Source organism: Zootoca vivipara, chromosome 16 (assembly GCF_965207765.1).
Source record: "Zootoca vivipara chromosome 16, rZooViv2.hap1.1, whole genome shotgun sequence".
NCBI classification, from domain to species: Eukaryota; Metazoa; Chordata; class Lepidosauria; order Squamata; family Lacertidae; genus Zootoca; species Zootoca vivipara.
Window position 1 is genome coordinate 11705533 of NC_142599.1, and position 20756 is coordinate 11726288.

Consider the following 20756-nt stretch of genomic DNA (forward strand, 5'->3'; position numbering starts at 1 on the left):
GAATTCCAAATAGTGGAAATGCTGCGAACACTGCAGGAGGAGACCATGCCAGACCTTTACCCTTTTCCTGCCAGTTCCCAAGTTTGAATACTGCATTCAGTTCTGCCCCCTAATTTTTTTTAAAGTGGCTTCCTCAGGGGCTCAAAACGGCAATGATTTCCCACCTCTAAATACAATAATTGGCCAATTCCTTCCTTCCAATGAAATAATTCATTTCATGTCCATAAGAGAAGAAAGACCATGTAATGTATGTATGTTCTTCTCCTCAGGAGGTTTTTGACATTTCCTTGCTTGTTACTTTTGCCCTTCTTGGAGCAAATGTCACTTGAGACCCTTTAACAACAGCAAAGAGAGAGAGAGAGAAATATTGTATTTATTTTGGATCACTCGTGTCATTTCAGATGACTTCAAGAGGCTGACTTACGGGAAGTCAAAATGTCATGTTCGTGGAGGCTCGCTTCTTCCCTTGTTATTATAACTTCCACATTGTTCGTGCAAGGCCCCTCGGAGCCCAAAATCATATTTGGGGTTGCTTAAAAATGGTTGCATTAAAAAGAAAACAGAGAGAAAAGGTCATGTCCTATGAATGTCATGCCATAACCTGGTGGGGTCTGGAAGGTCCCAGCAGGAGTTCCACCACAGGGAATTCTACAGGGACGGAACGAGGGATAATTGTGTTGGTTTTCCTCATTATAATCCTAGCTCCTCGACCCTGGTTTCTAACATTCCCTTTGCCCCTTGCGTTATGGAATTGTGGCTTTTTGATTGACATGCCGCCACGTCGCACTGAATTTCATTTGGACCAGTGTTTCTGGCTAGCTGGAACGTGTCCTTCAACTCTGACAATGCCTCTTCCTTTTCTGGAAAAGGGGTCAAGAGGGACGTGTGTAGAGAAAGTAGCCTTCTGTGGAAGGATAAAATCCACATACCGTATTTTTCCGTGTATAAGACTGTTTTTGGGGACTCACTCAAATTTAAGAAAATGGGAGGGAGATGGCCCAGAGTTGTTAAGCTTTTGGGGGGGAGGATTACCCAGAGTTTTTGTTCTTTTTGGGGGGGGGATTGCCCAGGGTTGTTGAGCCTTTTTCAGGAGAGAATGCAGAAAATCTAACAACAACAACAACAACAACAACAACAACAACAATTTATTATTCATACCCCGCCCATCTGGGCGGCTTCCAATAGAAATATTAGAATACACTAATTTCTTAAAGATTAAAAGCTTCCCTAAACAGGGCTGTCTTCAGATGTCCTCTAAAAGTCTGGTAGTTATTTTTCTTTTATTCATCTGGTGGGAGGGCGTTCCACAGGGTGGGTGCCACTACCCAGAAGGCCCTCTGCCTGGTTCCCTGTAACTTGGCTTCTCGCAGCGAGGGAACCGCCAGAAGGCCCTCGGCACTGGACCTCAGGGCAGAGCGATGGAGGTGGAGACGCTCGTTCAGGTATACTGAACATAGGCCATTTAGGACTTTAAAGGTCAGCACCAACACTTTGAATTATGCTCGGAAACGTACTGGGAGCCAATGCAGGTCTTTCAAGACCGGTGTTATGTGGTCTCGGTGACTGCTCCCAGTCACCAGTCTAGCTGCCCCTCGCCTCTCCGCCTCCGCCTGAGTAGGAAGAAGACAAAGCGCGCTATGGATCGGCTTGCTGCGCGCTTTGTCTTCTTCCTACTCAGGCGGAGGCGGAGCAGTGAGGGCGTCAGAGGCCGCCGCTGACACTGCTCTCTGGCCCGCCCCTTGCCTCTGCCCCACCAGGAAGAAGCGAGGGTTGAGGCCAGAAACATTGGGACCTCCACGATGGCGGTCGCGCCGGCGCCATAGTAGTGAGGGGGTGCCTTGCTGCCCCCTGCAGAGCGGAGCCCGGGGCGCCCCCGCCCCCTATTGCGACGCCCCTGTCTCCGAACATCACTAACATTACATTTTGCTAATGAAGCAATCTAGGTAAGCAATGTGCACCCTCATTTGCCTAATGCACGAGTTCCGATTAGATCTGTAGCCCCTGCACCAAACAGCTGCTTCCAGTCATGTCACTAGGTCCAGTTCTAATGGGAATCACAGAATCCTAGAATTCTAGAGTTGGAAGGGACCATAGGGGTCATCTAGTCCAACCCCCTGCAATGCAGGAATCTTTTGCCCAACGCGGGGCTTGAACCCACGATTCTGAGATTAGGACTCTCATGCTACCGACTGAGCTACCTCAGATGCAAGTTGTGCCCTTGTCATCCTACAGGGCTGCAGGGTGGTGGAAGGAAAATTCCTTGCACCACGCTGTTTCTTTTGAGCTCTTAAAACAGAAAGAAAGGGAGGGCTTTTACTCTGGGGTGTGGCTGGAGGGGAGGGAGAAAGGTGTCACGGGGAAACCCTTTTGCATATTTTAGAACCCATTAAGCAAATTCTCTCTGCAGCTCAAAGAATGTAACTCATTAGTCTGTGCTATAAATGCTGCGCTAGACATTTGTTAGAGGTTGTGATAGTCGATTAGATTAAGTGCTCTCCCCCCCCCCCTCATTAATGATGTTAAAGTATATTAGTTGTATATATGGCGAGTTAAAATTGCATTTCCCTTTTATGTTGCCGCTTGTAGTTTCTTGGGCATTGTGCTTTGCTGGCCCTTTGGGAGCTAATGTTTGGCAGATGAAGCACTCGGAGATAAAAATATGAAATGCTGTGGCTCCCCACCCCCCTTCAGCTGTGAGCATTATATATTTCAATAAGAACAAATTATGATGCATGTGTTGGTTTCTATTTATGACATTTCTATCTCTTTGTTCCTCCGAAGAGCCCAAGGGGGAAAACCTGGTTCTCCTCCTCCCTGTTTATATCTTCACAACAACCCTGTGAGGCAGTTTCAGGGCACTATAAAGCCTTATGCAGCTCAGAATCTCAAGGACCACCTCTGCCCATCTGAATCGACCCAGATCCTGTGATTGTCATCTAAGACTCTTTTTTGTGTGCCCTCTCCAAAGGGTGGCAACACAAGAACAGGCCTTATCAGTGGTGGCTCCCTGCTTGTGGAATGCCCTGCCCTGGGAGGCTCACCTGACACCATCATTGCATAGCCTGATGTACCAGGCAATGACTTTTCTTCTTCTTTTGGCTGGACCTTAAGCTCTTAATTATCTGTGGCCTTGAGTGTGTGGAATGTTTCAATCCTGCCTTTTAAAAATATGGATGAGTTTTAGAATTTTCTTTTGTTTTCTAGGCTGGTTTCAATGTATGTGTTTATATACTGTTAAGTGCATGGATAGCTCAGTTGGTTAGAGCGTGGTGCTGATAATGCCAAGGTTGCAGGTTCGATCCCTGTTTGGGACAGCTGTATATTCTCCATTGGACTGGATAATCCTCAGGGCCCTTTCTAACTCTGCAATTCTATGGTACTATGAAGTTACCTTGGTTAAAAAGAGAGAGACCAATAGGTTTATTTTTATTATTAGGCTGATAAACTGTGACTGGCCCAGGGTCACTTAGTGCAGCGTTTCTCAACCGCTGTTCCGCGGCACACTAGTGTGCCGCGAGACGCTGGCTGGTGTGCCGCGACGTGCGCCGACGAGAAGGGCGATTTGCATTGTCACGTGCCTGGCGCGGCCGCCAATAGGCAGCACTGACCCGCCGGAAAGCAATATTTCTCCTCCTCTTTCCCAAAGCTCAGTGCAAACGACTGGAGGGTGGTTTTAGAGTCTAGGGAGGCCCCCTAGGGAGGCGTGCTCCAGATCCGCCGCCGGCCCCCCTTAAGCCGCATCGAGGTTGCTCCGCCTCCCCTGCCTCCTTCGCCCATCCTTCGCCATGGCTGCGCGGCGGACGCCGGGCTTCGCGGTCCGGAATGACTCGCAAGCAGCAGCCAAGGTAACCATTCGCCTTTGAGCCGCCCCGCAGCTCGCCTGGAAGTGCGCGCGCCCTTGTAATCCGGGGGCAGGCAGAGCCTTGCCTGGACTGTACCACTTCGGGCCGCGGTAGAGGAGAATTGGGGGTCTGAAGGCTTCTCCCCTCCCATGGGGCGGCGGGAGGGAGATTAATTTCCTCCTTCCTACTTAATAGGGGGCCTATACGTATTCAAATAAAAAAAAAATGCCTAGGGGGGAAATAGCAAGACAGGGAGATAGCTGGCTGAACTATGGTAATATTTTTTTGGGGGGGGGAGGTAAAGCTTAAAAAAAAATTCATAATGTATATAAAACAGAACAGTTATGACAGCTGATGGAAATTAAACGATGAAAAACAAAACTATAAAATAGGCACGAAGTACAGTTGCACATGGGTTAAATTACAGTCATAATTATATAGTCAATATAGGGCGGCACAGAGTTAATTTTTTAAACTTTTTTAATGGTGGTGTGCCTCGTGATTTTTTTCATGGAACAAGTGTGCCGTGGCCCAAAAAAGGTTGAGAAACACTCACTTAGTGAGCTTAATGACTGAATGAGGATTTGAACCCTGGTCTCTCAGGCCCTAGTCCAACACTCTAACCGCTACATTGCACTGTAATTTTTTTTGCAGTGTTTGGAATTACTTGCACAAGGACTTAACACATAGAAGCAGCTTTTGTCATTATCCACAGATGTTCTAGAGTACATGCTTTGCAGGTATGATCTGCGGCATCTCTGTGTGGAGCTGGGAAAGATCCTTTGCCTTGAAACCCTAATGAGTCCCTGCCAATATTTGGTGCCCTCTAGGTGGTTTAATGTGATGTATGGAAGCGAGAGCTGGACCATAAAGAAGGCTGATCGCTGAAGAATTGATGCTTTTGAATTATGGTGCTGGAGGAGACACTTGAGAGTCCCATGGACTGCAAGAAGATCAAACCTATCCATTCTGAAGGAGATCAGCCCTGTGTGCTCACTGGAAGGACAGATTGTAAAGCTGAGGCTCCAATACTTTGGCCACCTCATGAGAAGAGAAGACTCCCTGGAAAAGACCCTGATGTTGGGAAAGATGGAGGGCACAAGGAGAAGGGGACGACAGAGGACGAGATGGTTGGACAGTGTTCTTGAAGCTACGAACATGAGTTTGACCAAACTGCGGGAGGCAGTGCAAGACAGGAGTGTCTGGTGTGCTATGGTCCATGGGGTCACGAAGAGTCGGACACAACTAAGCAACAACAACAAGGTTATCCTTGCACAATAAATAAATAATAAAATAAAATAAAAGATCATATGCACCCACATTCATTCAAGAGAGCGACTGAAACTGTAAGCACAACATATTCTTCCGATACATCGGGGGCCACATGCCAGTGGTGTATGGGGCCAGAGGCAAAAGCTGGCAGAGCAACAAATGCAAATTCTGACGTGTAAACTCTCAAGAAGCAAACGAATCAGGGCTGGTGAGGGGTGGGTGTGGGGGAAACTCAAGGGCCAGGCATAGAGGCCTGGAGGGGCCACATTTGCTCCCAGAGTGAGGTTCCTCACCCCTTGACTACAACTTAAGATTACTGCCATGCATTATACGTAGGACTGCCTTTGAAGACCGTTCACTGCCCAGGTTGCTCACTGGAGCAAGATGTTTTGAGCATGTTACACCAATTCTGGTCCAACTGCATTGGCTACCAGCTAGTTTCTGGGCCCAATTCAAAGTGCTGGTTTTGACCTATAAAGCCTTAAACGGCTCAGGACCGCAATACCTCAAGGACCGCCTCTTTCCATATGAAACTACCCGGACCCTGAGATCATCTTCTGAGGCCCTCCTTCATGTGCCTCCTCTTCAAGAGGTCCGGAGGGTGTCTGAAATAAGGATGGAGTCATGTAGAGGCATTGGCTGTTTGGCTTCACAGTTTTTCCCCACATTGTGATTTTTCCATAGCACACAAACATACTGATTCACAACACATTGCCAGCCTGTTTAGGGAGGCTTTTAATGTTTAATCGATTATTTTATTTTATTTTTCTGTTGGAAGCCGCCCAGAGTGACTGGAGAAACCCAGCCAGCTGGGCGGGGTATAAATAATAAATCATTATTACTATTATTATCAAAAGCTATGAAACTGGTTTTGGACGATATATCTTCCAGCCCTGGTCACCCCTGAAGGTACACTCCATTGTCTCTCGAGACACATGGATATGAACTTCCAACTATACTTGGAGGACCATGGGTTTGCCCTGCCTGCCTTAAGGCAAGTAAATTGCACGGGTGCCATGTTCCAACTGCCAACTTTTCACTTGGCAATTGCATAGCTGCCAAGTCTCCCGTATTCCCTGGGAAATCCCCGTTTTTCCAGCTGTTCCTAGCTGAAAAAACGGATTTTTTTTGTTTCCCCCCCGGTTTATTCTGGCGCGCCGGCCATTTCGGAACTGGGCGGAGCATGCTCAGAAGCGACTTTTGATGCTGCTCTGCCCAGTTCCCAAATGGCTGTAGTGCGACTTCTGGCACGGCGGCCATTTTGGAACTGGGCAAAGCAGCATCAAAAGTCACTTCTGAGCATGCTCCGCCCAGTTCCAAAATGGCGGCAGCGCTACTTCCGGTCTGCTACTTCCGGCCCGGCCCCTTATTTCTCCGACAGCAACTTGGCAGGTATGCAATTGATGGGCAGCCCAGCTGTTCACTCTGCAAATTGGTTAAAACAAGTGTGGCATCAGAGGGCTTATTGTGATGAGAACATAATCATGCTTCTATAGTTGTGTTTTGGTTTTTCTGCTATTAAAACGCAATGAAGGAGGAGTATGCGGTGGAGGAAGATTGATGCCTAATTATTGTAATAGCCCCTTTGTTATGTTACATGGCTGCTCCATTCTCCAGAGTGGAACAACGCTAACATGAATGATCTTTTCTGCGAAACAACTCACTCCCTTATTCATTTTAAAGCATGCTTGCTGCTGGGTGGGGTTTTTTTTTTTTGCCAGTTTCAAAATTCCTGTCCCACTCTCGAATGCATATTTCTTGCAGTGGAAGGCAAGAAACACCGAGAAAACTCTGTCCTTAGGTGTGGGCAGAGCTCTTGAAATAGGAATGGTCCATAAAATACTGTGGATTGGAAGGAACCCTCATTGCAGGGTAATTCCTTCTCTGTACGCACCCACAGATTCTGTTCCAGGAGTCATCTCTTGTACGCAGAATGTTGCATAGAAGCTGACCTTTTGCGTTGAGCAGCTGGCATTAACGAGTGTGATAATTAAACATTGCTACTGGCTTTATTATCTCTTGGCAACCTCAATACTGGACTGGGGGTGGGGGGTTTGATTCTGATGTAACCTACTTTCATCCATGGAATGCTTGCTCTCTCTCTTTTTTTAAAGTTATGCTGAAACAGATAAGAGTCGATTGGATTTTGCTTGAAGAATGAGTGGGTGCAGATCTGGCCTCTGGCTTGTGAGTCTTTTTGGGAAAAGTGAACAAGACTTTGTAGACCAAATCTAAGGGTGCGCCCCAAAGTAGTGGAGGAGGAGGGCAGGCCGAGGAATTTTGTGAGGACAGGTCTGGGAGGTTTTAGGATTCCCTACCCTTCTCAATGGGATGCGGGTGGTGCTGTGGTCTAAACCACTGAGCCGCTTGGGCTTGCCAATCAGGAGGTCGGCGGTTCAAATCCCCGTGATGGGGTGAGCTCCCGTTGCTCGGCCCCAGCTCCTGCCAACCTAGCAGTTCGAAAGCACGCCAAAAAGTGCAGGTAGATAAATAGGTATCGCTCTGGTGGGAAGGTAAACGGTATTTCTGTGTGCTGCTCTGGTTTCATTCCATTGCACCAGAAGTGGCTTAGTCGTGCTGGCCACATGACCCAGAAAAACTGTCTGCAGACAAACGGCGGCTCCCTCAGCCTGTAAAGCGAGATGAGCGCCGCAACCCCAGAGTCGTCTGCAACTGGACTTAACTGTCAGGGGTCCTTTACCTTTACCCTTCTCAATGACCCAGAGCTCTAAAACTAAGTGTCACACTTGTTCCAGGGATGCTTAATTTGTATTAGACCATGGGTACAGAGCCCCAGACCTGGAGGACAAATGAAACAGCTCAGTTGGTAGAGCGCGAGACTTTTTATCTCAGGGTCATGAGTTCGAGACCTGTGTTGGGCAAAAAGATTCCTGCATTGCAGGGGGTTGGCCTAGATGACCCTCAGGGTCCCTTCCCACGCTACAATTCTATCATTTTATGTTGTTCTCCAGGCCTTATTATTATTACCATTATCATCCACATCATGGATTCAGTACCGTAATCTCCTTCTAATCTCAAAGTGATTTACACCTAAGATAAATAAAAAACACACCAGATTCCTGGGTAAAGGGATTGAATTTTAAACCACTATGGAAATTGTAGCTCTACAAGGGGAATAGGGGTCTCTTTAACAACTCTCAGCACCCTTAAGAAATTACACTGCCCTGGATTCTTTGGAGGGGGGGGGAGTGGTTGTTTAAAGTGGCACGATACTGCTTTAAATGTACAGTTGTACCTTTGTTCTCGAACAGAATCTGTTCCAGAAGTCTGTTTGACTTCCGAAAATGTTTGAAAACCAAGGCGCAGCTTCTGATTGGCTGCAGGAGCTTCCATTCAGCTTCCAAAAAAAGTTCGCAAACCAGAACACTTACGTCCAGGTTTGCGGCGTTTGGGAGCCAAAACGCTTAAGTCACAAGGCGTTCGAGAACCGAGGTACGTCTGTGCAGTGTAAATGGAGCCTTAGAAAAGTGAGTTTTCTGGAAAATTTTGAACTGGAATATTTTTTCCTGCAAATTAGGTTAATTATGATTTCCCCCCTGATGAACAGAGGTGGGGAGCCCCTGTCTGGCAGACCGAATTAGGCCAATCAGCTCTCTGCAATTATTCCACCCACCTGCGCTATACTGGATGCCAGGTAAGGGCAGTTAGCGTGGAGCCTGGCCAAAAGGGGATGATTGACAATGTCTGCAAAGACCCTTGTGCAGCCCTTCCCATGGCCTGATAATCGATTGTTTGTTAGGCACTTTGGAAGCACTTTGCAAGTCCTTGGTACTCCCTCCGCCCAGTTCCAGGGCTAGCTTTGACGGCGTATTTATAACATCAGATGATTGACAGATATCACCTGTCAAGGTTGTCCAACAAGGGGGAGGGATAAGAATCTGGCCCACACGCCCCAAAAGATTCCTTTTGCCTCTCCTAGTAATTTTTTTCAGCAGGGGGCCAGTCCACTGTACCTCAGACCTTGTAGTGGACCGGACTACCTGTATATTTTGGTGGGGAAATGAACAAATTCCTATGCCCCACAAATAACCCAGAGATGCATTTTAAATAAAAGCACACATTCTACTCATGTAAAAACACCAGGCAGGCCCCACAAATAACCCAGAGATGCATTTTAAATCAAAGGACACATTCTACTCATGTAAAAACACTCTGATTCCTAGACCGTCCATGGGCCGGATTTAGAAGGTGATTGGGCCGGCTCCAGCTCCCAGGCCTAAGTTTGCCTACTCATATTTTACTGGCATTAGGAAACAGACCTAAAAAAGAAAAGAAGAAGTATTTAGCCTGGAATATTTTAGAAGGGGAAATGAAACTGCACTTAATGCACTTTTAAACATCATATTATTTAGGTATGTTTATTATGAACCTTGTAAACGTTTATAGTTGTGTACTTCCTGTACATTGTTTATTTTTTAAAAGCAGAGATGCTGGAAACTGTTGACACGCTAATAGGTTTTAGCAGCCCAGTGAACTGTGCATGATGTGCTGACTCACAGACTTCCTAGTGATAATCACCTGAAAGACATTAATTACAAATGCTAAAACTGCCATGCTTGCCTATTACTGTATCCTTGCTACTAATGAACTTACGAATTGCAACTTTGCAATGGAAAATTAAAGCAGCAGAATTTTTTTCATCCCACTTTCTGTTCACTCTGATTTTTAAGCTTTTAAAAAAATAATTATTAAATCAGTTGCTCCTGTTCTTGTTGTTTTTCTTCTCATTTTGATTGGTACTGTAAGACCAGTTTCTTGGCTGTATTCTCATTGAATCCTTTTTCCTGTTTTTAGTGGTCTCAGTGGACTAGGACTAGTTTAGAAACATGGCTTGTAAATTTATGTAATACTGTAAATAATATTTACAATGACCTTGTGAGGGAGGCTCAGTGAGGCATTACTGACTTGCCAGTGTGGTGTAGTGGTTAGAGTGGTAGGCCAGGTTGTGGGAGGCCGAGTTCAAATCCCCACTCAGCCATGAAGACTCGCTGGGCGGTTTGGGGTACATTGCCTCTCTCAGCTTAGCCTACCTCACAGGGTTGTTATGAGGACAATACGGAGCAGGGAAGAATGATGTACACCACATCATTCTTTGAAAAAGACGCCTTTTTAGACACCACGAAGATAAAAAATTCTGGTTTTCCTACTGGTTTCCCCGAGTAAAAGCAGTCAAAATCTGTGCCAACTACCTGGTGGATATCACTGGTCCCACCCTTCAGAGAGCTTTCACCATGGCCCGGTTTCAAACATTGCCAACTGCATACCTGACCGGTAGATTTACAAAAATCCCAGCAGAACACCGTTTATGCCCTTGCTTCATGAAAATTAAAGAGGATCTTATACATTACCTCCTCTATTGCCCCATTTCCTCGGGCTTTAGAGACGCGATGCTGCAAATTATACCCAACTCTATAATCAATCCTGAAGATAGAGTAAATTTTTTGTTAGTTGATGCTAACCCACGAATTACCCATGTGGTAGCGGTCTTTGTGATGAAGGCCATGAAAGCCAGGGAAAGATTTATGGATGATAAAGTAAAGACCCCTTCTTCATCGTCTGTTTGACTTGTTGCTTGTTTTCTTTCTCTTTCTGTTTTGTGGGATGAAGGTTTTGTTGGGATAGTATGCAATGAATTTTAACATTTTTAATTATTGTTGTGTTGATATTTGTGTACAGGCATGGTCCTCACAATAAACGCTTTTGTTGTTGATGTACACCACCTTAAGCTTTTTGGAGGAAAGGTGGGATATAAAATCATAGAATTGTAGAGTTGGAAGAGACCACAAGGGTTGTTACGTATTCAGTGGTCTGTGCTTGCCTGAGCTTGAGTCTGGACTAAGGATTCTGAGCCCCTGTGTTCTGATTCAATACACGATATCCAATCACAGAACATTCAGGATTTGGGCCACTGCCATTGGTCCTTAAACACTTGAGCTATGATTCGCAGCTTGGGAGTTTAGACAGCCAATCATGTTGGGAGTGGGAGTGGCCCAGGCCTTCAGAAATGTATATAAGCAGTTGCTTTCCCCCTATTGTCCAGTTCTGTTAGTTCAGGCTTCTTCGGCCCTCCAGATGTTTTGAGACTACAATTCCCATCATCCCTGACCACTGGTCCTGCTAGCTAGGGATCATGGGAGTTGTAGGCCAAAAAACATACGGAGGGCCAAGGTTGAGGAAGCCTGTGTTACTTCAATAAAGGTTCTTGCTGTTATCACTGGGAACTCACTTACACTTCAAGAGTCACCTAGTCCAACCCCCTGCAATTTGGGAATCCTTTTTGCCCAGCGTGGGCAAAATCATTCAATAAAAGGGAGCTTTGTGGCTGATCAGGAAATTGAGCCCCAGTCCAATCCTATGCGTGCTGTACTGCAGTCTCCAGATGAACAGTAGAATTTCTATGTTGCTATTCCTGATTTGGCTTCCCATGAGCTCGAGATACTATTTGCTCCTCTGTTAGACAGATTATGTGAGACATGATAGTTTGCCTTAGTCCTATAAACTATGGGCTTTCCTAGGGTCTTTTCCAACTCTTCAATTATATGATTCTAAGAATATCTGTCTTTATGATGCGGTTCTTCTCTGTTCCTTCTTCTAACAAAATGGAAGAAAAAATATTGCCATTACAGGCTCTTGACATATGAGAAGCCTCATTAACATTGTCTCTCATAAAGCAATCATGTTCTAACATATATGCTCCATTTCAGAGTAATTTAAACTAATGATCTTTCTGCCTACCCCTTCTTCCGTGCCCCTTCATTTCCCATGAAGGAGGCAGTTTTGTTTTGAATTCTTCCTTGTTCCCTTTAATAATAATAATAATAGAAAAATCAATTGATTAAAATGCAGATTAAAATACAATTTAGATTTAAGACATTTTTAAATGGCCCAAATCAAAACCATAGGGGAGGGAAAAAATAGTAGTCAGATTGAGTCCAGCCCAAAGGCTAGGCGGAACAGCTCCGTCTTGCAGGCCCTGCGGAAAGATGTCAAATCCCACAGGGGCCTGATCTCCTGTGAGAGAGTGTTCCACCAAGTCGGGGCCAATACTGAAAAGGCCCTGGCCCTAGTTGAGGCCAATCTAGTCACCTTATGGCTCAGGATCTCCAAAATATTGTTATTTGTGGACCTTAAGGTCCTCCACGGGGCATACCAGGAGAGGTGGTCCCGTAGGTACGAGGGTCCCAGTCAAAACCAGCACCTGGTTTATCTGGCTGAGTTACTCATCTCTCTCTCCCCCCCCCCGGTCATTTGGACTTAATTGCATTCAGAAGCGAGTTTCTCCCAGGTTATGCTATCTCTTTACTTCAGGGCACGCCTCTTGTGAGTTGCCATTGGTTCTTTAGAACAAGCATTGTAATCACTCTGCTCAAGAGTCCAACCCCCCCACTCCACCCTGGGACTTCGAAAATAGCTTTTCTGATTGCAAGGCAGGCTGGTATATATGAAAATACATTTCGTTTACTCATAGCCTCTGAATAGATGATGGAAGGCTGGAAGGAACGCATGTTTGGGCAGAAAATAGCAAGTGAGTTAATTGCAAACAAGACCTCTTTGGAAGGCTGGGGGGGCACAGGGCAAGCTTTAATAGGCACACGCGATCCTGTTGATTAGATTGTGCCCCCTCAGTTGGCGATGCCCTGAAGTGGTGCTCCTCAGCTGGCTGGCATGGTGCATATTTAGGGCTGGGCCAAGAGACAGAGGTGAGTGTTCTTTCCTTCGAAATTGCTTCGTTGGCCTTTTGTTACGCTTTTAGAAAATTGCTGTGCCTCTTTTAAAGAAAGCAGTTTCACATAGTAACATATAGGGCAATAACAGTAACGCAAGCCACATCTGCATTATCTGTTTAAAGGAGAGCCATACCACTTTAATGGTCACCTGCAGCTTCCCCCAAAGAATCCTGGGAGCTGTAGTATGTTAAGAGCACTGGGTGGTGTTAGGAGACCCTCCTCTCTTCCCCTCACAGAGCTACAATTCCCACAGTTCCCTGGGAAGAGGGACTGGTTGTTAAACCACTCTGGGAACTGTTGCTCTGTGAGGGGAATGACGATTCATACGGTAGTTCTTTGCACCATTGAAGTAAAACACGATAGGTGAACAGAACGGACAGGTGAACGATAGCTTGGCTGATGTGGTTTGCGCTTTGGGCCTCCTGATGCAGTTTAAGCAGCGACACAAAGCCTCAGGGAGCTGGCAGTCAACTGGGGCAGGGAACTGAGGTGAGGATATGAGAGAATTAAACTCTGATTGGCTTCCATCCAGCAGCTTCTCCTCCAGTTGCATTGCTCTCCCGTGAAATCCACCCAAGGGCCCAAACCAAATGTGCTGCTTGAAAGCATCTTTATGAAACGGGTGGGAATGCAGTTTTTCAGCCCATGGGATAGGGGAAAGTGGGGCACGTTGAGCCATTTTTTACTTTAAGCTCTACACACCTCAAAATAATGCACATAAAAGAAAACTTTTGAATTTAACATTTATTAGGTACTATTCTCAACAAAATCAAAGGATTAATGTTTCACATTTGATGGAATAAAATGACAAAAAAAATATCACATTTAAGTTTTCCAAAAAAAATGGATCAATGTGCCCCAGTAGTGGGGCACATTGATCCTTCATTTGGGGCAAATTGAGCCATTCAAATTTAAGAGCAAAGAAGGCATTTTTACTACACAGTATAAACTTCCAAAAGAGTTTCAAAAATATCTCAAAGTTCTTAAGAGTCAGCATCACTTCAACTTGTCACTCCATTTGACTTGTCGAGATCCAAAACTTCATTAGAGATGTGGCTGTCATGGTTATCTAGAATCAGAAGCACTGGGTGATCATTGGAACTTCTAGAGTATTTGATGAAATGGTTCATCCATCAAATAAAATTATCAGTTGTCATCCATCCACAGGGATGTGCAGCACTGATGCAGTCTTTTGGACCATTTTTTATCATATAATCTTTGAAATGCACCCTTGGAAACATGAAAAGTGGAGGAATGCTGTTTCCCAGTGCATTTATACATGCACACATTGTCAAAAGAGTTCCCTGTTCTGCTGATGTCATTCGGCCAACTTGCTTTGCACCTTTCACAGCAATGATTTTTGATGGTTTCTGCACTGTGGTTACACCAGTTTCATCTACATTGTATATATCACCTGCTGAGAAATTACTTCTTTCTAGAATGAAGTGGAGTTAATCAAAGAACTCATTTACGTTAAAACGGTTGAAGCTTGTTGCTCTTGACAAACTTGTTGCCTGTGGAATGCGAAGTGACAGTAAAGCAGAATGACATTTCACAAATCCTTCTGCCCAATCTAAGCCAGCCTTTTTCATTTTTCTCCCAAGTTGGTGGCATTTGAATTTTATTCTTACTCCCAAACTGATACGCCAATTGTCTTGCTGCATTTTTTGAAAGTCCATAATGAAGTCGTGAAGCTTGTTGCAAGTAATCCACCAGACATATACATTTATTAATTTACACATTTGAAGAATTGTAAACTAACAGAATATAACACAAAAACTAATAAACTATGAATGATATTTTCCATGGGGTACATTGATCCATGCTCAATGTACCCCATTTTCAATTGGATCAATGTGCCCCACATCACCACTTAAGACATAAATCTATTTTAAGCAAAACAGGCTGGCAGTCATGACAAATATTTTAGAACATACTGCAGCTATATTAACTAAGGTAAAGGTAAAGGGACCCCTGACCATTAGGTCCAGTCATGACCGACTCTGGGGTTGCGCGCTCATCTCGCATTATTGGCCGAGGGAGCCGGCGTATAGCTTCCAGGTCATGTGGCCAGCATGACAAAGCCGCTTCTGGCAAACCAGAGCAGCACACAAAAACGCCGTTTACCTTCCCGCTGTAGCGGTTCCTATTTATCTACTTGCACTTTGACGTGCTTTCGAACTGCTAGGTTGGCAGGAACTGGGACCGAGCAACGGGAGCTCACCCCGTCACAGGGATTCAAACCGCCAACCTTCTGATCAGCAAGCCCTAGGCTCAGTGGTTTAGCCCACAGTGCCACCTGGGTCCCTCGACAGCTATATTAACTATGATCACATAAATGAAAAGATATTTCAGCTACCTTTACAACTTTTAGAGCTACATGGTTGACAATACATATAATTTTTTTTTACTAAAGCTTACCTAATTTAACAAATCTGGATGCCACAAACTTTGTATAAAAGCTAAAGTACGGTTTTAAAATGGAAAGGAACAATGTGTCCCTGGCTCAACGTGCCCCACTTTCCCCTACACTACGTTCTGGGCAATCTGGATGGAGGGCAGGAGCACATGCCAGTGGTGGGTGAGGGAAGAGGTAAAAATGGACAGAGCAAGGAATGTAAATTCCGCTTTTGCGCAGTAGGTTTTGACACCCCTTGATGCGCCCCTCCCTGCTCTCCATCCTGATAAGTAAGAGCAGAGGTGGATTTAAGGGAGTGTGATCGGTTTGCCTGCCCTGGGAGCTGAGCTGGGAGGGCACAACCATGAGGAACAAGGGAAGACAAGGGGCAGAGGGAGGTCTGAACTTTGGCGTCACACTGAAATTTGAAAGCCCCAAGTCTGCCACTGGTAAGAGGCGTCATCAGAGTTCAAGGACACATTTCATCCAGGCAAAAACCTTGGTGTGCAAAACAAGATCCGCGAGGAGCTTGGCCTAGGGAGAGAATGTATGACCTGGAAGGAGTTCCAAGAACCAGATGAAGAGGCCTGGTGGGACCCCACTTGGCCCCTGGACCCGAGATTCCCCACCCTTATAATAAAACATGTCAGTGTTTTTTTAAATAATGTTTTGGGACCCTCTGCTTTTTTTATTTGGATTCCAGGAGGGAAGGAATAGTCTTTTCTTCTCATGTCACATTTCTGCCAACAATGGCCTCGCTTGTGGAAAAAGAAGACGCTTTCCTTGATGTTGGTGGGAGCCCCCTCCCCTTCAAAGGAAGGGAAGAGTTGAACCTCCCACCCCCATGGAAATCTCCTCCTGCACCTGCTATTATAATAAAACAGCAGCCCCGACATGCTTTCTGGTAACTGCTTGGAATTGCCTCGCGTTTGCCTCCCCTAAGTGGTGTCATTTGCTGCGTTTGCAGTCCCCCCCCCACCCTTTGGACCTGGGTAGGTGTGCTTATTTTTAGGAAATGAGTTAGCAGGGAACAACTGGATCTAAAATCATGCCAAGATCTTGCCTCCTTGACTTTCTGAGCGTGGATTTGCTCAGCAGGTAAGAAATTACAATTGGTAATTGCAAGATGTGGGGGCGGCGGCGGGGGGGGGGAAGAGAAATCTTTTGGGCCAATATTGGATATGCTTATGCCTGACTCACGGCTGCTATCCTTACCATCTTGCATCAACTCCTAGAGCATTGTAACCCTCTTAAGGAGGCACCCCCAAACTGCGGCCCTCCAGATGTTTTGGCCTACAACTCCCATGATCCCTACCTAACAGGACCAGTGGTCAGGGAAGATGGGAATTGTAGTCCAAAACATCTGGTGGGCCAAAGTTTGGGGATGCCTGCTCTTAAGTCAATTGACTCCTTAATTTTTTTTTATTTTGATCAGCAGAATTTCTTCAGTACGTGCTTGACTTGCCGCTATGTTTCTTCCATTTCTGAGGGCATTTCGCTTCCTGACCAGCTCATGCAAGCACAATGCCAAGCAAACAAAGGGTTTTTCAACAGTTAAAGGTAAAGGTACCCCTGACCGTAAGGTCTAGTCGCGGACGACTCTGAGCTTGCGCACTCATCTTGCTCTATAGGCCGAGGGAGCCGGCGTTTGTCTGCAGACAGTTTTTCCAGGTCATGCGGCCAGCATGACTAAGCCACTTCTGGCGAACCAGAGCAGCGCACGGAAACGCCGTTTACAACAGTTATTGCTGTACAAATGACCACAATCAAGCAGCTTCCTTTGCATTCAGGCACAAGTTGGCCTGTTAAGAAAAGCTGCACTGTTTTCTACCTGTGCAGTGACAAATTGTGAAACACAGATTGCCTGCAGCTAGGCCGGTGTAGCACATTGGCTTAATGGGCAAATCCTGAGTTCAAATCTTGTTTCTGCATCAGGCATGTATAGTACCTGTGTAGAGTTGAGAGGGGTGGAAATTGATTCTTATTATGCATTGATTATTTATCATGTATTGTTTATCATTATTTATCATTTAGAATCCAGTACAATACAGCTTTGAGAGTTGCCTTGAGCATGAGCAAAGAGTAGAACAAACACTGATAAATAAATTCTTAATGTTCATTGTAATGCTTCTGAAGTGCTGTTGTCTTGGCAACAGTACCTCTCTCTTGTTAAAACGAAATCTACCTCTTAGCCAGCACACACACACACACACACACACACACAAATTTGGGTTGCTGCAAGTGGTCGTTGCAACCACTTAGGAATCAAAAAGTCATTAAACAAAACAAACATCTGGTTTGGGCGTAACCTACCTTGTTCTGTAGAGAGCTTGAGTCTCAGGAGAAGTCCATCAGTGTCAATAGTCTGAGTCAGGAATCCATGGCACCCCAAGCACATTCAGGACCTTGGAGAGCTCCCACAGTCCAGCTGAAGCAATATTATAGAAGGCTCTGTGAGCACCTATATCCAACTGAAGCCTTATATCAAGGATGGGGGAGTTTTTTTTAGCCAGTGGGCCAGATCTTTATCTCCCTACCCTCTAGAAGTCCAGATCTGAGACATGGGCCACCTGTCAATTACCAGAAATCACAATGATGTCAAGTGATGCTCCAACTCTTGGGACTTCAAATCACAGTGAGGGGCTTTTGTTTGAAAACCTTTTTTTGCAGAAAGCCCCATGCTGTTCTTTGCACCTCTGAAAACCAGAGAGGTAAAGAGCGGCATGGCGTTGTTTGCAAAGGGGCTTTCAAATAGCCCCACACTGTGCTGGGGATTGAACCCTGGGACCTTCTGCATGCAGTGCAGATGCTCTTCCACTGAGCCCTTCCTTTTGGGAACTTGGCTCGGATCTTGGTATGTTATTGCTTGTCTTTTTTTCAGAGGTGTCCATGGGTTTGTCAAGTTATGTGAAGCCAACAGCAGATTTCTATCAGATGGCCAACAGGGGGAAGAGTTGTCATTTCTTATTCACAAAGCAAGCAGATGTGAATTAGATGTGCAGACATGAATCCTGGACAGATTGGGGGGGGGGCTGTTGCATGCATGTGACATCATGTGCCTGGCACTTGTTGCACATGTGTGACATCATGTGCATGGGATTCTGCATTGTTGGGAGGAGGCTGAGCATTGAGCTCAGTGCTGCGCATCTTTTGCTCTCAGGAGGAGTCAGCTACCACCATGTTCGTCCTCCTCTGCCCCCTCAAGTTTGTGGGGGCCTGGCCCCGTGCCAGCAGATATTGAGGGGGCTGAATACACTTCCACCCCTAGGAGTTGGTGTGCCTGCTGGCTGAATGTAAAAGTTTGTATCGTAAGTCGTTTAGAGCCTTCCTGACCTTTGCTGTTCCAAGATCTCTTAAAAGTTTCTGCTCCTTTTGACCAGAAGTTGTTCCCTGTAATACTGAGTTCAACTTTTGGAAATTACTTGTAGTGACCTTTTTTTTGTGTGTGTCAAATAACAAGACAGATGAGTTTCAATGGTAGCCTTGGAGTTCTGAACCAGCTTTCTGGGATTTAATCAAGAACACTTGAGAAAACTAATGCCTGGCTTGGAAAACTGTTGCTTGGGATCTCAAGGAGCTGTTTTCAGTTAAGTGTAGATTATTTATCTATTTTATTTGCATCCTATTTATCTATTTTATTTGCATCTATTTTATTTGCATTCCAAGAAGCTCAAGGCAGTGTGCATGGCCCTCTCACCATTCATCTACACAGCAACCCTGTGAGGTGGGCTAGGCTAGCAGCTGATGACAGGATCAAGGTTCATGGAAGATAAGTCTATCCATGACTACTGGGCCTGATGGTTAGGTTCTGCCTCCTGTGTCAGAGGCAGTAAAGAAACCCACAAGGAGGGGAGAGCGCTCCTGTGCTCAGGTCCTGCTTGCCAGTTTCCCAGAGGCATCTGGTTGGCCTCTCTGAGAATGGGATTCTCATCTAGATGGGACTGAATCCAGTAGGCCATTCTTGGCTTCTCATGGTACCTACCGAGCTTCATGGACAAGTGGGGATTTGAACCCAGGTCTCCCCTCCCATCCTAGTTCAATACTCTAACCAGTTTACTCTAACTACTCTAGCCATTACATCACTGGCTAGTAGGGAGCTGCCTTTGGTCTTTTTTTCTTTTTAAACTAGAATCCCAAAGGTGTTTGTAAGTCTTAAAGCAAGAAGATCTTTATAATGATCTTGGGAGAGTAGCTCAGCTACATGGTAGATGCTTCAATCAAATTGCTTCCCCTTACAGCTGCAAGACCTGTGCTGGTCATTGTAGAGAGCACTGAGCTAAGTGCTTGGTGAGATAGACTCAAGTTGTGACTATAAGGAGCATTATAAAGGTAAAGGTAAAGGGGCCCCTGACCATCAGGTCCAGTCGTGTCCGACTCTGGGGTTGCGGCGCTCATCTCGCTCTATAGGCCGAGGGAGCCGGCGTTTGTCCGCAGACAGCTTCCGGGTCATGTGGCCAGCATGACAAAGCTGCTTCTGGCGAATCAGAGCAGTGCACGGAAACACCGTTTACCTTCCCGCCAGAGCGGTCCCTATTTATCTACTTGCACTTTGATGTGCTTTCAAACTGCTAGGTGGGCAGGAGCTGGGACCGAGCAATGGGAGCTCACCCTGTTGCAGGGATTCGAACCGCCGACCTTCTGATCAGCAAGCCCTAGACTCTGTGGTTTAACCCACAGCGCCACCTGGGAGCATTATAGCTAACCCTTTAGGGCATGATAAGCAGACTTGGGGATTGCTGGGTTTCTTTTTGCTCATGCTGGGAGTGGCTTTGGTCCCACGCATGGTGGTGGAGTCCAGGGTGTGCTTCTTTTATAATAATCCAATGACTAAAACATGCCTATAAGTATTAGAGCCTACTTGCCTACTTGCAAGGCACAATATGTGATTTATATTAGTATGAGATGCACCCCCCCTCAGCGCACCAGATATATGAGGCGGGAGGGGCCTCAGCCCCCTCAACATTTTGAGGCAGGGGGCGCTGCCAACCAATATTGAAGAGGCTGCCATCCCCCGCTACCCAGGGGGGGGGCGCCGGCACCCTCTGTGGCACCCGCCACAATCTCTTGAGTGCTGGGCTGGGCGGGAGACTTGGAGGGCGATTTTCATTCCCTACACTGCCCACAGGGATCGCCAGAGCACATCCCTGCAGGTGTAGCCAACATCCCTCAAGACATTGTGGGACTCCTAACTCCCATCAGCCCCAGCCAGCATGGCCAATGACCAGGGGTGATGGGAGTTGTAGTCTAGGAGCATGACGGTCAGTAATCACACCTTTCAAATTGAGTGGCTGAGTGTCAGGCCTAATGAGCAGAGCAGTTCATTCCCAGTGGTCTTACTCCATGGAAACCAGCTGCCGAGACTAAAAGTCCCCTCCTTTCCAGGACTTTCCCCAAGCAATCAGAGACTGTGCTTGCCTGCAGCCTGATGCAGCCCCACTCGTTTCAGCCCTCTTCTGGTTCTGGGAGACGGGGGGTGGGGGGAAGAGGATCTTGTCG

General features: G+C 46.1%; 1 protein-coding gene and 1 non-coding gene across 17 annotated transcripts in view; both read left to right on the plus strand.

Moving 5' to 3' along the window:
• Nucleotides 1-20756, plus strand: part of ARVCF (ARVCF delta catenin family member) — a 552351-nt gene that overhangs the window by 23191 nt on the left and 508404 nt on the right. The gene's annotated exons all lie outside the window — the stretch shown is intronic.
• Nucleotides 3245-3314, plus strand: TRNAI-GAU (transfer RNA isoleucine (anticodon GAU)). The gene has a single exon. It is a non-coding gene; the product is annotated as a tRNA-Ile (tRNA).